Genomic DNA, 18,166 nt, shown 5'->3' on the forward strand with positions numbered 1-18,166 from the left:
GGGACTTAAAGTGGTGAAGCATCTAAATAAAATGCTACGAGGCAAATATTACTTGTAGATTAAATTCTAAGTATATTAAGGTTAGACATTTCACCTCATTTCCTATCTAACCCAACTTCATCCCAATTTGTTAGCAACATAGTAATTAAATTAGACAGCAAACAAATTAATCCCCCAAGCAGTATAGTTGAAAATGAATCTTGAAGGGCATTGATACTTACAGTTTGGTGGGATCTAAATGTTCAACCAAGGGACAATCAAAGCTTTTTGCATCCTGTGACCTTCCAACCAAGCCTTTCGGCTCACACTTTACAGAACATTGGCCACGATTAAATTGGCATTGGTTACAGAACTGGCCATTTTCCAGATGAGTACAAGATAAAAAGAGAGCCTGGATAGCTCAGTCGGTAGAGCATCAGACTTTTAATCTGAGGGTCCAGGGTTCAAGTCCCTGTTCAGGCAGAGTATGCCTTTTAAACAATGGCAAACTATATTCTCTGTGCCAGGCAAAACGTATGCTGTGAAGGATTTCCGCGATAAAAGTGAAAAAGGTCATTATCAACATTTCTCACATTGTTGATAAGGAAACAAGTGATTCTGCAGTAAATAGCCATATTATTTGGACAATAATACCAGAAACTTCACGCAAAACGCAAGATAATTTATTGATTTAGCTGATGAACTTCTCTTCACATTTTACAAATTCACAGTATGACTGGATTATAATGCCATTACACAAGCATGACATTAGTGTACATCTGTAAATTAAGTGTACAGATGAAATTGAGTCTTGAAGGGTATGAATACTTATAGTGTACTAAGATCTCTATGATCAACCAAGGTGAAATAAACTCTTTTTTTTATCGCAAATGGATTTATTGACTTAGTTGGTCAACTTCTCTTACCATTACACAATTTCACAGTATGATTACATTACACTGTCATGTACTTATAAAAGCTGGACATTAGTGAACATCTGTAAGTGCAAGTCAGGTCAGTCCAATCCAAATACATAATTTCCTAGAAACTTGAGATGCTATGTGGAACTTAAAGTGGTGAAGCATCTAAATAAAATGCTATGAGGCAAATATTACTTGTAGATTAAATTCTAAGTATATTAAGGTTAGACATTTCACCTCATTTCCTATCTAACCCAACTTCATCCCAATTTGTTAGCAACATAGTAATTAAATTAGACAGCAAACAAATTAATCCCCCAAGCAGTATAGTTGAAAATGAATCTTGAAGGGCATTGATACTTACAGTTTGGTGGGATCTAAATGTTCAACCAAGGGACAATCAAAGCTTTTTGCATCCTGTGACCTTCCAACCAAGCCTTTCGGCTCACACTTTACAGAACATTGGCCACGATTAAATTGGCATTGGTTACAGAACTGCCAATTTTCCAGATGAGTACAAGATAAAAAGAGAGCCTGGATAGCTCAGTCGGTAGAGCATCAGACTTTTGATCTGAGGGTCCAGGGTTCAAGTCCCTGTTCAGGCAGAGTATGCCTTTTAAACAATGGCAAACTATATTCTCTGTGCCATGCAAAACGTATGCTGTGAAGGATTTCCACGATAAAAGTGAAAAAGGTCATTATCATCATTTCTCACATTGTTGATAAGGAAACAAGTGATTCTGCAGTAAATAGCCATATTATTTGGACAATAATACCAGAAACTTCACGCAAAACGCAAGATAATTTATTGATTTAGCTGATGAACTTCTCTTCACATTTTAGAAATTTACAGTATGACTGGATTATAATGCCATTACTCAAGCATGACATTAGTGTACATCTGTAAATAAAGTGTACAGATGAAATTGAGTCTTGAAGGGTATGAATACTTATAGTGTACTAAGATCTCTATGATCAACCAAGGTGAAATAAACTTTTTTTTTTATCGCAAGTGGATTTATTGACTTAGTTGGTCAACTTCTCTTACCATTACACAATTTCACAGTATGATTACATTACACTGTCATGTACTGATAAAAGCTGGACCTTAGTGAACATCTGTAAGTGCAAATCAGGTCAGTCCAATCCAAATACATAATTTCCTAGAAACTTGAGATGCTATGTGGGACTTAAAGTGGTGCAGCATCTAAATAAAATGCTACGAGGCAAATATTACTTGTAGATTAAATTCTAAGTATATTAAGGTTAGACATTTCACCTCATTTCCTATCTAACCCAACTTCATCCCAATTTGTTAGCAACATAGTAATTAAATTAGACAGCAAACAAATTAATCCCCCAAGCAGTATAGTTGAAAATGAATCTTGAAGGGCATTGATACTTACAGTTTGGTGGGATCTAAATGTTCAACCAAGGGACAATCAAAGCTTTTTGCATCCTGTGACCTTCCAACCAAGCCTTTCGGCTCACACTTTACAGAACATTGGCCACGATTAAATTGGCATTGGTTACAGAACTGCCCATTTTCCAGATGAGTACAAGATAAAAAGAGAGCCTGGATAGCTCAGTCGGTAGAGCATCAGACTTTTAATCTGAGGGTCCAGGGTTCAAGTCCCTGTTCAGGCAGAGTATGCCTTTTAAACAATGGCAAACTATATTCTCTGTGCCAGGCAAAACGTATGCTGTGAAGGATTTCCGCGATAAAAGTGAAAAAGGTCATTATCAACATTTCTCACATTGTTGATAAGGAAACAAGTGATTCTGCAGTAAATAGCCATATTATTTGGACAATAATACCAGAAACTTCACGCAAAACGCAAGATAATTTATTGATTTAGCTGATGAACTTCTCTTCACATTTTAGAAATTTACAGTATGACTGGATTATAATGCCATTACTCAAGCATGACATTAGTGTACATCTGTAAATAAAGTGTACAGATGAAATTGAGTCTTGAAGGGTATGAATACTTATAGTGTACTAAGATCTCTATGATCAACCAAGGTGAAATAAACTTTTTTTTTTATCGCAAGTGGATTTATTGACTTAGTTGGTCAACTTCTCTTACCATTACACAATTTCACAGTATGATTACATTACACTGTCATGTACTGATAAAAGCTGGACCTTAGTGAACATCTGTAAGTGCAAATCAGGTCAGTCCAATCCAAATACATAATTTCCTAGAAACTTGAGATGCTATGTGGGACTTAAAGTGGTGCAGCATCTAAATAAAATGCTACGAGGCAAATATTACTTGTAGATTAAATTCTAAGTATATTAAGGTTAGACATTTCACCTCATTTCCTATCTAACCCAACTTCATCCCAATTTGTTAGCAACATAGTAATTAAATTAGACAGCAAACAAATTAATCCCCCAAGCAGTATAGTTGAAAATGAATCTTGAAGGGCATTGATACTTACAGTTTGGTGGGATCTAAATGTTCAACCAAGGGACAATCAAAGCTTTTTGCATCCTGTGACCTTCCAACCAAGCCTTTCGGCTCACACTTTACAGAACATTGGCCACGATTAAATTGGCATTGGTTACAGAACTGCCCATTTTCCAGATGAGTACAAGATAAAAAGAGAGCCTGGATAGCTCAGTCGGTAGAGCATCAGACTTTTAATCTGAGGGTCCAGGGTTCAAGTCCCTGTTCAGGCAGAGTATGCCTTTTAAACAATGGCAAACTATATTCTCTGTGCCAGGCAAAACGTATGCTGTGAAGGATTTCCGCGATAAAAGTGAAAAAGGTCATTATCAACATTTCTCACATTGTTGATAAGGAAACAAGTGATTCTGCAGTAAATAGCCATATTATTTGGACAATAATACCAGAAACTTCACGCAAAACGCAAGATAATTTATTGATTTAGCTGATGAACTTCTCTTCACATTTTACAAATTTACAGTATGACTGGATTATAATGCCATTACTCAAGCATGACATTAGTGTACATCTGTAAATAAAGTGTACAGATGAAATTGAGTCTTGAAGGGTATGAATACTTATAGTGTACTAAGATCTCTATGATCAACCAAGGTGAAATAAACTTTTTTTTTTATCGCAAGTGGATTTATTGACTTAGTTGGTCAACTTCTCTTACCATTACACAATTTCACAGTATGATTACATTACACTGTCATGTACTGATAAAAGCTGGACCTTAGTGAACATCTGTAAGTGCAAATCAGGTCAGTCCAATCCAAATACATAATTTCCTAGAAACTTGAGATGCTATGTGGGACTTAAAGTGGTGCAGCATCTAAATAAAATGCTACGAGGCAAATATTACTTGTAGATTAAATTCTAAGTATATTAAGGTTAGACATTTCACCTCATTTCCTATCTAACCCAACTTCATCCCAATTTGTTAGCAACATAGTAATTAAATTAGACAGCAAACAAATTAATCCCCCAAGCAGTATAGTTGAAAATGAATCTTGAAGGGCATTGATACTTACAGTTTGGTGGGATCTAAATGTTCAACCAAGGGACAATCAAAGCTTTTTGCATCCTGTGACCTTCCAACCAAGCCTTTCGGCTCACACTTTACAGAACATTGGCCACGATTAAATTGGCATTGGTTACAGAACTGGCCATTTTCCAGATGAGTACAAGATAAAAAGAGAGCCTGGATAGCTCAGTCGGTAGAGCATCAGACTTTTAATCTGAGGGTCCAGGGTTCAAGTCCCTGTTCAGGCAGAGTATGCCTTTTAAACAATGGCAAACTATATTCTCTGTGCCAGGCAAAACGTATGCTGTGAAGGATTTCCGCGATAAAAGTGAAAAAGGTCATTATCAACATTTCTCACATTGTTGATAAGGAAACAAGTGATTCTGCAGTAAATAGCCATATTATTTGGACAATAATACCAGAAACTTCACGCAAAACGCAAGATAATTTATTGATTTAGCTGATGAACTTCTCTTCACATTTTACAAATTTACAGTATGACTGGATTATAATGCCATTACTCAAGCATGACATTAGTGTACATCTGTAAATAAAGTGTACAGATGAAATTGAGTCTTGAAGGGTATGAATACTTATAGTGTACTAAGATCTCTATGATCAACCAAGGTGAAATAAACTTTTTTTTTTATCGCAAGTGGATTTATTGACTTAGTTGGTCAACTTCTCTTACCATTACACAATTTCACAGTATGATTACATTACACTGTCATGTACTGATAAAAGCTGGACCTTAGTGAACATCTGTAAGTGCAAATCAGGTCAGTCCAATCCAAATACATAATTTCCTAGAAACTTGAGATGCTATGTGGGACTTAAAGTGGTGCAGCATCTAAATAAAATGCTACGAGGCAAATATTACTTGTAGATTAAATTCTAAGTATATTAAGGTTAGACATTTCACCTCATTTCCTATCTAACCCAACTTCATCCCAATTTGTTAGCAACATAGTAATTAAATTAGACAGCAAACAAATTAATCCCCCAAGCAGTATAGTTGAAAATGAATCTTGAAGGGCATTGATACTTACAGTTTGGTGGGATCTAAATGTTCAACCAAGGGACAATCAAAGCTTTTTGCATCCTGTGACCTTCCAACCAAGCCTTTCGGCTCACACTTTACAGAACATTGGCCACGATTAAATTGGCATTGGTTACAGAACTGCCCATTTTCCAGATGAGTACAAGATAAAAAGAGAGCCTGGATAGCTCAGTCGGTAGAGCATCAGACTTTTAATCTGAGGGTCCAGGGTTCAAGTCCCTGTTCAGGCAGAGTATGCCTTTTAAACAATGGCAAACTATATTCTCTGTGCCAGGCAAAACGTATGCTGTGAAGGATTTCCGCGATAAAAGTGAAAAAGGTCATTATCAACATTTCTCACATTGTTGATAAGGAAACAAGTGATTCTGCAGTAAATAGCCATATTATTTGGACAATAATACCAGAAACTTCACGCAAAACGCAAGATAATTTATTGATTTAGCTGATGAACTTCTCTTCACATTTTACAAATTCACAGTATGACTGGATTATAATGCCATTACACAAGCATGACATTAGTGTACATCTGTAAATTAAGTGTACAGATGAAATTGAGTCTTGAAGGGTATGAATACTTATAGTGTACTAAGATCTCTATGATCAACCAAGGTGAAATAAACTCTTTTTTTTATCGCAAATGGATTTATTGACTTAGTTGGTCAACTTCTCTTACCATTACACAATTTCACAGTATGATTACATTACACTGTCATGTACTTATAAAAGCTGGACATTAGTGAACATCTGTAAGTGCAAGTCAGGTCAGTCCAATCCAAATACATAATTTCCTAGAAACTTGAGATGCTATGTGGAACTTAAAGTGGTGAAGCATCTAAATAAAATGCTATGAGGCAAATATTACTTGTAGATTAAATTCTAAGTATATTAAGGTTAGACATTTCACCTCATTTCCTATCTAACCCAACTTCATCCCAATTTGTTAGCAACATAGTAATTAAATTAGACAGCAAACAAATTAATCCCCCAAGCAGTATAGTTGAAAATGAATCTTGAAGGGCATTGATACTTACAGTTTGGTGGGATCTAAATGTTCAACCAAGGGACAATCAAAGCTTTTTGCATCCTGTGACCTTCCAACCAAGCCTTTCGGCTCACACTTTACAGAACATTGGCCACGATTAAATTGGCATTGGTTACAGAACTGCCCATTTTCCAGATGAGTACAAGATAAAAAGAGAGCCTGGATAGCTCAGTCGGTAGAGCATCAGACTTTTGATCTGAGGGTCCAGGGTTCAAGTCCCTGTTCAGGCAGAGTATGCCTTTTAAACAATGGCAAACTATATTCTCTGTGCCATGCAAAACGTATGCTGTGAAGGATTTCCGCGATAAAAGTGAAAAAGGTCATTATCATCATTTCTCACATTGTTGATAAGGAAACAAGTGATTCTGCAGTAAATAGCCATATTATTTGGACAATAATAGCAGAAACTTCACGCAAAACGCAAGATAATTTATTGATTTAGCTGATGAACTTCTCTTCACATTTTACAAATTCACAGTATGACTGGATTATAATGCCATTACACAAGCATGACATTAGTGTACATCTGTAAATTAAGTGTACAGATGAAATTGAGTCTTGAAGGGTATGAATACTTATAGTGTACTAAGATCTCTATGATCAACCAAGGTGAAATAAACTCTTTTTTTTTATCGCAAATGGATTTATTGACTTAGTTGGTCAACTTCTCTTACCATTACACAATTTCACAGTATGATTACATTACACTGTCATGTACTTATAAAAGCTGGACATTAGTGAACATCTGTAAGTGCAAGTCAGGTCAGTCCAATCCAAATACATAATTTCCTAGAAACTTGAGATGCTATGTGGGACTTAAAGTGGTGAAGCATCTAAATAAAATGCTACGAGGCAAATATTACTTGTAGATTAAATTCTAAGTATATTAAGGTTAGACATTTCACCTCATTTCCTATCTAACCCAACTTCATCCCAATTTGTTAGCAACATAGTAATTAAATTAGACAGCAAACAAATTAATCCCCCAAGCAGTATAGTTGAAAATGAATCTTGAAGGGCATTGATACTTACAGTTTGGTGGGATCTAAATGTTCAACCAAGGGACAATCAAAGCTTTTTGCATCCTGTGACCTTCCAACCAAGCCTTTCGGCTCACACTTTACAGAACATTGGCCACGATTAAATTGGCATTGGTTACAGAACTGCCCATTTTCCAGATGAGTACAAGATAAAAAGAGAGCCTGGATAGCTCAGTCGGTAGAGCATCAGACTTTTAATCTGAGGGTCCAGGGTTCAAGTCCCTGTTCAGGCAGAGTATGCCTTTTAAACAATGGCAAACTATATTCTCTGTGCCAGGCAAAACGTATGCTGTGAAGGATTTCCGCGATAAAAGTGAAAAAGGTCATTATCAACATTTCTCACATTGTTGATAAGGAAACAAGTGATTCTGCAGTAAATAGCCATATTATTTGGACAATAATACCAGAAACTTCACGCAAAACGCAAGATAATTTATTGATTTAGCTGATGAACTTCTCTTCACATTTTACAAATTCACAGTATGACTGGATTATAATGCCATTACACAAGCATGACATTAGTGTACATCTGTAAATTAAGTGTACAGATGAAATTGAGTCTTGAAGGGTATGAATACTTATAGTGTACTAAGATCTCTATGATCAACCAAGGTGAAATAAACTCTTTTTTTTTTATCGCAAATGGATTTATTGACTTAGTTGGTCAACTTCTCTTACCATTACACAATTTCACAGTATGATTACATTACACTGTCATGTACTTATAAAAGCTGGACATTAGTGAACATCTGTAAGTGCAAGTCAGGTCAGTCCAATCCAAATACATAATTTCCTAGAAACTTGAGATGCTATGTGGGACTTAAAGTGGTGAAGCATCTAAATAAAATGCTATGAGGCAAATATTACTTGTAGATTAAATTCTAAGTATATTAAGGTTAGACATTTCACCTCATTTCCTATCTAACCCAACTTCATCCCAATTTGTTAGCAACATAGTAATTAAATTAGACAGAAAACAAATTAATCCCCCAAGCAGTATAGTTGAAAATGAATCTTGAAGGGCATTGATACTTACAGTTTGGTGGGATCTAAATGTTCAACCAAGGGACAAGCAAAGCTTTTTGCATCCTGTGACCTTCCAACCAAGCCTTTCGGCTCACACTTTACAGAACATTGGCCACGATTAAATTGGCATTGGTTACAGAACTGCCCATTTTCCAGATGAGTACAAGATAAAAAGAGAGCCTGGATAGCTCAGTCGGTAGAGCATCAGACTTTTAATTTGAGGGTCCAGGCTTCAAGTCCCTGTTCAGGCAGAGTATGCCTTTTAAACAATGGCAAACTATATTCTCTGTGCCAGGCAAAACGTATGCTGTGAAGGATTTCCGCGATAAAAGTGAAAAAGGTCATTATCAACATTTCTCACATTGTTGATAAGGAAACAAGTGATTCTGCAGTAAATAGCCATATTATTTGGACAATAATACCAGAAACTTCACGCAAAACGCAAGATAATTTATTGATTTAGCTGATGAACTTCTCTTCACATTTTACAAATTCACAGTATGACTGGATTATAATGCCATTACTCAAGCATGACATTAGTGTACATCTGTAAATAAAGTGTACAGATGAAATTGAGTCTTGAAGGGTATGAATACTTATAGTGTACTAAGATCTCTATGATCAACCAAGGTGAAATAAACTTTTTTTTTTATCGCAAGTGGATTTATTGACTTAGTTGGTCAACTTCTCTTACCATTACACAATTTCACAGTATGATTACATTACACTGTCATGTACTGATAAAAGCTGGACCTTAGTGAACATCTGTAAGTGCAAATCAGGTCAGTCCAATCCAAATACATAATTTCCTAGAAACTTGAGATGCTATGTGGGACTTAAAGTGGTGCAGCATCTAAATAAAATGCTACGAGGCAAATATTACTTGTAGATTAAATTCTAAGTATATTAAGGTTAGACATTTCACCTCATTTCCTATCTAACCCAACTTCATCCCAATTTGTTAGCAACATAGTAATTAAATTAGACAGCAAACAAATTAATCCCCCAAGCAGTATAGTTGAAAATGAATCTTGAAGGGCATTGATACTTACAGTTTGGTGGGATCTAAATGTTCAACCAAGGGACAATCAAAGCTTTTTGCATCCTGTGACCTTCCAACCAAGCCTTTCGGCTCACACTTTACAGAACATTGGCCACGATTAAATTGGCATTGGTTACAGAACTGCCCATTTTCCAGATGAGTACAAGATAAAAAGAGAGCCTGGATAGCTCAGTCGGTAGAGCATCAGACTTTTAATCTGAGGGTCCAGGGTTCAAGTCCCTGTTCAGGCAGAGTATGCCTTTTAAACAATGGCAAACTATATTCTCTGTGCCAGGCAAAACGTATGCTGTGAAGGATTTCCGCGATAAAAGTGAAAAAGGTCATTATCAACATTTCTCACATTGTTGATAAGGAAACAAGTGATTCTGCAGTAAATAGCCATATTATTTGGACAATAATACCAGAAACTTCACGCAAAACGCAAGATAATTTATTGATTTAGCTGATGAACTTCTCTTCACATTTTACAAATTCACAGTATGACTGGATTATAATGCCATTACACAAGCATGACATTAGTGTACATCTGTAAATTAAGTGTACAGATGAAATTGAGTCTTGAAGGGTATGAATACTTATAGTGTACTAAGATCTCTATGATCAACCAAGGTGAAATAAACTCTTTTTTTTTTATCGCAAATGGATTTATTGACTTAGTTGGTCAACTTCTCTTACCATTACACAATTTCACAGTATGATTACATTACACTGTCATGTACTTATAAAAGCTGGACATTAGTGAACATCTGTAAGTGCAAGTCAGGTCAGTCCAATCCAAATACATAATTTCCTAGAAACTTGAGATGCTATGTGGGACTTAAAGTGGTGAAGCATCTAAATAAAATGCTATGAGGCAAATATTACTTGTAGATTAAATTCTAAGTATATTAAGGTTAGACATTTCACCTCATTTCCTATCTAACCCAACTTCATCCCAATTTGTTAGCAACATAGTAATTAAATTAGACAGCAAACAAATTAATCCCCCAAGCAGTATAGTTGAAAATGAATCTTGAAGGGCATTGATACTTACAGTTTGGTGGGATCTAAATGTTCAACCAAGGGACAATCAAAGCTTTTTGCATCCTGTGACCTTCCAACCAAGCCTTTCGGCTCACACTTTACAGAACATTGGCCACGATTAAATTGGCATTGGTTACAGAACTGCCAATTTTCCAGATGAGTACAAGATAAAAAGAGAGCCTGGATAGCTCAGTCGGTAGAGCATCAGACTTTTGATCTGAGGGTCCAGGGTTCAAGTCCCTGTTCAGGCAGAGTATGCCTTTTAAACAATGGCAAACTATATTCTCTGTGCCATGCAAAACGTATGCTGTGAAGGATTTCCGCGATAAAAGTGAAAAAGGTCATTATCATCATTTCTCACATTGTTGATAAGGAAACAAGTGATTCTGCAGTAAATAGCCATATTATTTGGACAATAATACCAGAAACTTCACGCAAAACGCAAGATAATTTATTGATTTAGCTGATGAACTTCTCTTCACATTTTACAAATTCACAGTATGACTGGATTATAATGCCATTACACAAGCATGACATTAGTGTACATCTGTAAATTAAGTGTACAGATGAAATTGAGTCTTGAAGGGTATGAATACTTATAGTGTACTAAGATCTCTATGATCAACCAAGGTGAAATAAACTCTTTTTTTTTTATCGCAAATGGATTTATTGACTTAGTTGGTCAACTTCTCTTACCATTACACAATTTCACAGTATGATTACATTACACTGTCATGTACTTATAAAAAGCTGGACATTAGTGAACATCTGTAAGTGCAAGTCAGGTCAGTCCAATCCAAATACATAATTTCCTAGAAACTTGAGATGCTATGTGGGACTTAAAGTGGTGAAGCATCTAAATAAAATGCTATAAGGCAAATATTACTTGTAGATTAAATTCTAAGTATATTAAGGTTAGACATTTCACCTCATTTCCTATCTAACCCAACTTCATCCCAATTTGTTAGCAACATAGTAATTAAATTAGACAGCAAACAAATTAATCCCCCAAGCAGTATAGTTGAAAATGAATCTTGAAGGGCATTGATACTTACAGTTTGGTGGGATCTAAATGTTCAACCAAGGGACAATCAAAGCTTTTTGCATCCTGTGACCTTCCAACCAAGCCTTTCGGCTCACACTTTACAGAACATTGGCCACGATTAAATTGGCATTGGTTACAGAACTGCCCATTTTCCAGATGAGTACAAGATAAAAAGAGAGCCTGGATAGCTCAGTCGGTAGAGCATCAGACTTTTAATCTGAGGGTCCAGGGTTCAAGTCCCTGTTCAGGTGAATATGCCTTTTAAACAATGGCAATCTATATTCTCTGTGCCATGCAAAACGTATGCTGTGAAGGATTTCCACGATAAAAGTGAAAAAGGTCATTATCATCATTTCTCACATTGTTGATAAGGAAACAAGTGATTCTGCAGTAAATAGCCATATTATTTGGACAATAATACCAGAAACTTCACGCAAAACGCAAGATAATTTATTGATTTAGCTGATGAACTTCTCTTCACATTTTAGAAATTTACAGTATGACTGGATTATAATGCCATTACTCAAGCATGACATTAGTGTACATCTGTAAATAAAGTGTACAGATGAAATTGAGTCTTGAAGGGTATGAATACTTATAGTGTACTAAGATCTCTATGATCAACCAAGGTGAAATAAACTTTTTTTTTTATCGCAAGTGGATTTATTGACTTAGTTGGTCAACTTCTCTTACCATTACACAATTTCACAGTATGATTACATTACACTGTCATGTACTGATAAAAGCTGGACCTTAGTGAACATCTGTAAGTGCAAATCAGGTCAGTCCAATCCAAATACATAATTTCCTAGAAACTTGAGATGCTATGTGGGACTTAAAGTGGTGCAGCATCTAAATAAAATGCTACGAGGCAAATATTACTTGTAGATTAAATTCTAAGTATATTAAGGTTAGACATTTCACCTCATTTCCTATCTAACCCAACTTCATCCCAATTTGTTAGCAACATAGTAATTAAATTAGACAGCAAACAAATTAATCCCCCAAGCAGTATAGTTGAAAATGAATCTTGAAGGGCATTGATACTTACAGTTTGGTGGGATCTAAATGTTCAACCAAGGGACAATCAAAGCTTTTTGCATCCTGTGACCTTCCAACCAAGCCTTTCGGCTCACACTTTACAGAACATTGGCCACGATTAAATTGGCATTGGTTACAGAACTGCCCATTTTCCAGATGAGTACAAGATAAAAAGAGAGCCTGGATAGCTCAGTCGGTAGAGCATCAGACTTTTAATCTGAGGGTCCAGGCTTCAAGTCCCTGTTCAGGCAGAGTATGCCTTTTAAACAATGGCAAACTATATTCTCTGTGCCAGGCAAAACGTATGCTGTGAAGGATTTCCGCGATAAAAGTGAAAAAGGTCATTATCAACATTTCTCACATTGTTGATAAGGAAACAAGTGATTCTGCAGTAAATAGCCATATTATTTGGACAATAATACCAGAAACTTCACGCAAAACGCAAGATAATTTATTGATTTAGCTGATGAACTTCTCTTCACATTTTACAAATTCACAGTATGACTGGATTATAATGCCATTACACAAGCATGACATTAGTGTACATCTGTAAATTAAGTGTACAGATGAAATTGAGTCTTGAAGGGTATGAATACTTATAGTGTACTAAGATCTCTATGATCAACCAAGGTGAAATAAACTCTTTTTTTTTTATCGCAAATGGATTTATTGACTTAGTTGGTCAACTTCTCTTACCATTACACAATTTCACAGTATGATTACATTACACTGTCATGTACTTATAAAAGCTGGACATTAGTGAACATCTGTAAGTGCAAGTCAGGTCAGTCCAATCCAAATACATAATTTCCTAGAAACTTGAGATGCTATGTGGGACTTAAAGTGGTGAAGCATCTAAATAAAATGCTATGAGGCAAATATTACTTGTAGATTAAATTCTAAGTATATTAAGGTTAGACATTTCACCTCATTTCCTATCTAACCCAACTTCATCCCAATTTGTTAGCAACATAGTAATTAAATTAGACAGCAAACAAATTAATCCCCCAAGCAGTATAGTTGAAAATGAATCTTGAAGGGCATTGATACTTACAGTTTGGTGGGATCTAAATGTTCAACCAAGGGACAATCAAAGCTTTTTGCATCCTGTGACCTTCCAACCAAGCCTTTCGGCTCACACTTTACAGAACATTGGCCACGATTAAATTGGCATTGGTTACAGAACTGCCCATTTTCCAGATGAGTACAAGATAAAAAGAGAGCCTGGATAGCTCAGTCGGTAGAGCATCAGACTTTTAATCTGAGGGTCCAGGCTTCAAGTCCCTGTTCAGGCAGAGTATGCCTTTTAAACAATGGCAAACTATATTCTCTGTGCCAGGCAAAACGTATGCTGTGAAGGATTTCCGCGATAAAAGTGAAAAAGGTCATTATCAACATTTCTCACATTGTTGATAAGGAAACAAGTGATTCTGCAGTAAATAGCCATATTATTTGGACAATAATACCAGAAACTTCACGCAAAACGCAAGATAATTTATTGATTTAGCTGATGAACTTCTCTTCACATTTTACAAATTCACAGTATGACTGGATTATAATGCCATTACACAAGCATGACATTAGTGTACATCTGTAAATTAAGTGTACAGATGAAATTGAGTCTTGAAGGGTATGAATACTTATAGTGTACTAAGATCTCTATGATCAACCAAGGTGAAATAAACTCTTTTTTTTTTATCGCAAATGGATTTATTGACTTAGTTGGTCAACTTCTCTTACCATTACACAATTTCACAGTATGATTACATTACACTGTCATGAACTTATAAAAGCTGGACATTAGTGAACATCTGTAAGTGCAAGTCAGGTCAGTCCAATCCAAATACATAATTTCCTAGAAACTTGAGATGCTATGTGGGACTTAAAGTGGTGAAGCATCTAAATAAAATGCTATGAGGCAAATATTACTTGTAGATTAAATTCTAAGTATATTAAGGTTAGACATTTCACCTCATTTCCTATCTAACCCAACTTCATCCCAATTTGTTAGCAACATAGTAATTAAATTAGAAAGCAAACAAATTAATCCCCCAAGCAGTATAGTTGAAAATGAATCTTGAAGGGCATTGATACTTACAGTTTGGTGGGATCTAAATGTTCAACCAAGGGACAATCAAAGCTTTTTGCATCCTGTGACCTTCCAACCAAGCCTTTCGGCTCACACTTTACAGAACATTGGCCACGATTAAATTGGCATTGGTTACAGAACTGCCCATTTTCCAGATGAGTACAAGATAAAAAGAGAGCCTGGATAGCTCAGTCGGTAGAGCATCAGACTTTTAATCTGAGGGTCCAGGCTTCAAGTCCCTGTTCAGGCAGAGTATGCCTTTTAAACAATGGCAAACTATATTCTCTGTGCCAGGCAAAACGTATGCTGTGAAGGATTTCCGCGATAAAAGTGAAAAAGGTCATTATCAACATTTCTCACATTGTTGATAAGGAAACAAGTGATTCTGCAGTAAATAGCCATATTATTTGGACAATAATACCAGAAACTTCACGCAAAACGCAAGATAATTTATTGATTTAGCTGATGAACTTCTCTTCACATTTTACAAATTCACAGTATGACTGGATTATAATGCCATTACACAAGCATGACATTAGTGTACATCTGTAAATTAAGTGTACAGATGAAATTGAGTCTTGAAGGGTATGAATACTTATAGTGTACTAAGATCTCTATGATCAACCAAGGTGAAATAAACTCTTTTTTTTTTATCGCAAATGGATTTATTGACTTAGTTGGTCAACTTCTCTTACCATTACACAATTTCACAGTATGATTACATTACACTGTCATGTACTTATAAAAGCTGGACATTAGTGAACATCTGTAAGTGCAAGTCAGGTCAGTCCAATCCAAATACATAATTTCCTAGAAACTTGAGATGCTATGTGGGACTTAAAGTGGTGAAGCATCTAAATAAAATGCTATGAGGCAAATATTACTTGTAGATTAAATTCTAAGTATATTAAGGTTAGACATTTCACCTCATTTCCTATCTAACCCAACTTCATCCCAATTTGTTAGCAACATAGTAATTAAATTAGACAGCAAACAAATTAATCCCCCAAGCAGTATAGTTGAAAATGAATCTTGAAGGGCATTGATACTTACAGTTTGGTGGGATCTAAATGTTCAACCAAGGGACAATCAAAGCTTTTTGCATCCTGTGACCTTCCAACCAAGCCTTTCGGCTCACACTTTACAGAACATTGGCCACGATTAAATTGGCATTGGTTACAGAACTGCCCATTTTCCAGATGAGTACAAGATAAAAAGAGAGCCTGGATAGCTCAGTCGGTAGAGCATCAGACTTTTAATCTGAGGGTCCAGGCTTCAAGTCCCTGTTCAGGCAGAGTATGCCTTTTAAACAATGGCAAACTATATTCTCTGTGCCAGGCAAAACGTATGCTGTGAAGGATTTCCGCGATAAAAGTGAAAAAGGTCATTATCAACATTTCTCACATTGTTGATAAGGAAACAAGTGATTCTGCAGTAAATAGCCATATTATTTGGACAATAATACCAGAAACTTCACGCAAAACGCAAGATAATTTATTGATTTAGCTGATGAACTTCTCTTCACATTTTACAAATTCACAGTATGACTGGATTATAATGCCATTACACAAGCATGACATTAGTGTACATCTGTAAATTAAGTGTACAGATGAAATTGAGTCTTGAAGGGTATGAATACTTATAGTGTACTAAGATCTCTATGATCAACCAAGGTGAAATAAACTCTTTTTTTTTTATCGCAAATGGATTTATTGACTTAGTTGGTCAACTTCTCTTACCATTACACAATTTCACAGTATGATTACATTACACTGTCATGAACTTATAAAAGCTGGACATTAGTGAACATCTGTAAGTGCAAGTCAGGTCAGTCCAATCCAAATACATAATTTCCTAGAAACTTGAGATGCTATGTGGGACTTAAAGTGGTGAAGCATCTAAATAAAATGCTATGAGGCAAATATTACTTGTAGATTAAATTCTAAGTATATTAAGGTTAGACATTTCACCTCATTTCCTATCTAACCCAACTTCATCCCAATTTGTTAGCAACATAGTAATTAAATTAGAAAGCAAACAAATTAATCCCCCAAGCAGTATAGTTGAAAATGAATCTTGAAGGGCATTGATACTTACAGTTTGGTGGGATCTAAATGTTCAACCAAGGGACAATCAAAGCTTTTTGCATCCTGTGACCTTCCAACCAAGCCTTTCGGCTCACACTTTACAGAACATTGGCCACGATTAAATTGGCATTGGTTACAGAACTGCCCATTTTCCAGATGAGTACAAGATAAAAAGAGAGCCTGGATAGCTCAGTCGGTAGAGCATCAGACTTTTAATCTGAGGGTCCAGGGTTCAAGTCCCTGTTCAGGCAGAGTATGCCTTTTAAACAATGGCAAACTATATTCTCTGTGCCAGGCAAAACGTATGCTGTGAAGGATTTCCGCGATAAAAGTGAAAAAGGTCATTATCAACATTTCTCACATTGTTGATAAGGAAACAAGTGATTCTGCAGTAAATAGCCATATTATTTGGACAATAATACCAGAAACTTCACGCAAAATGCAAGATAATTTATTGATTTAGCTGATGAACTTCTCTTCACATTTTACAAATTCACAGTATGACTGGATTATAATGCCATTACACAAGCATAACATTAGTGTACATCTGTAAATTAAGTGTACAGATGAAATTAAGTCTTGAAGGGTATGAATACTTATAGTGTACTAAGATCTCTATGATCAACCAAGGTGAAATAAACTCTTTTTTTTTATTGCAAATGGATTTATTGACTTAGTTGGTCAACTTCTCTTACCATTACACAATTTCACAGTATGATTACATTACACTGTCATGTACTTATAAAAGCTGGACATTAGTGAACATCTGTAAGTGCAAGTCAGGTCAGTCCAATCCAAATACATAATTTCCTAGAAACTTGAGATGCTATGTGGGACTTAAAGTGGTGAAGCATCTAAATAAAATGCTACTAGGCAAATATTACTTGTAGATTAAATTCTAAGTATATTAAGGTTAGACATTTCACCTCATTTCCTATCTAACCCAACTTCATCCCAATTTGTTAGCAACATAGTAATTAAATTAGTCAGATAACAAATTAATCCCCCAAGCAGTATAGTTGAAAATGAATCTTGAAGGGCATTGATACTAACAGTTTGGTGGGATCTAAATGTTCAACCAAGGGACAATCAAAGCTTTTTGCATCCTGTGACCTTCCAACCAAGCCTTTCGGCTCACACTTTACAGAACATTGGCCACGATTAAATTGGCATTGGTTACAGAACTGCCCATTTTCCAGATGAGTACAAGATAAAAAGAGAGCCTGGATAGCTCAGTCGGTAGAGCATCAGACTTTTAATCTGAGGGT

The 18,166-nt window shown here is 35.8% G+C and overlaps 11 non-coding genes across 11 annotated transcripts; all 11 read left to right on the forward strand.

Annotated features, from left to right (window-relative positions):
* Positions 1-389: 389 nt before the first annotated feature.
* Positions 390-462, forward strand: TRNAK-UUU (transfer RNA lysine (anticodon UUU)). Its single transcript has one exon. It is a non-coding gene; the product is annotated as a tRNA-Lys (tRNA).
* A 969-nt stretch (positions 463-1,431) lies between these two features.
* TRNAK-UUU (transfer RNA lysine (anticodon UUU)) lies at positions 1,432-1,504 on the forward strand. Its single transcript has one exon. It is a non-coding gene; the product is annotated as a tRNA-Lys (tRNA).
* A 969-nt stretch (positions 1,505-2,473) lies between these two features.
* Positions 2,474-2,546, forward strand: TRNAK-UUU (transfer RNA lysine (anticodon UUU)). Its single transcript has one exon. It is a non-coding gene; the product is annotated as a tRNA-Lys (tRNA).
* Positions 2,547-3,515: 969 nt separating this feature from the next.
* On the forward strand, positions 3,516-3,588 carry TRNAK-UUU (transfer RNA lysine (anticodon UUU)). Its single transcript has one exon. It is a non-coding gene; the product is annotated as a tRNA-Lys (tRNA).
* A 969-nt stretch (positions 3,589-4,557) lies between these two features.
* Positions 4,558-4,630, forward strand: TRNAK-UUU (transfer RNA lysine (anticodon UUU)). Its single transcript has one exon. It is a non-coding gene; the product is annotated as a tRNA-Lys (tRNA).
* Positions 4,631-5,599: 969 nt separating this feature from the next.
* Positions 5,600-5,672, forward strand: TRNAK-UUU (transfer RNA lysine (anticodon UUU)). Its single transcript has one exon. It is a non-coding gene; the product is annotated as a tRNA-Lys (tRNA).
* Positions 5,673-6,641: 969 nt separating this feature from the next.
* On the forward strand, positions 6,642-6,714 carry TRNAK-UUU (transfer RNA lysine (anticodon UUU)). Its single transcript has one exon. It is a non-coding gene; the product is annotated as a tRNA-Lys (tRNA).
* A 970-nt stretch (positions 6,715-7,684) lies between these two features.
* TRNAK-UUU (transfer RNA lysine (anticodon UUU)) lies at positions 7,685-7,757 on the forward strand. Its single transcript has one exon. It is a non-coding gene; the product is annotated as a tRNA-Lys (tRNA).
* A 2,013-nt stretch (positions 7,758-9,770) lies between these two features.
* On the forward strand, positions 9,771-9,843 carry TRNAK-UUU (transfer RNA lysine (anticodon UUU)). The gene has a single exon. It is a non-coding gene; the product is annotated as a tRNA-Lys (tRNA).
* A 971-nt stretch (positions 9,844-10,814) lies between these two features.
* Positions 10,815-10,887, forward strand: TRNAK-UUU (transfer RNA lysine (anticodon UUU)). The gene has a single exon. It is a non-coding gene; the product is annotated as a tRNA-Lys (tRNA).
* Positions 10,888-17,076: 6,189 nt separating this feature from the next.
* Positions 17,077-17,149, forward strand: TRNAK-UUU (transfer RNA lysine (anticodon UUU)). The gene has a single exon. It is a non-coding gene; the product is annotated as a tRNA-Lys (tRNA).
* Positions 17,150-18,166: the final 1,017 nt, after the last annotated feature.

The sequence above is a fragment of the Mixophyes fleayi genome, chromosome 1, assembly GCF_038048845.1.
Source record: "Mixophyes fleayi isolate aMixFle1 chromosome 1, aMixFle1.hap1, whole genome shotgun sequence".
NCBI lineage: Eukaryota > Metazoa > Chordata > Amphibia > Anura > Limnodynastidae > Mixophyes > Mixophyes fleayi.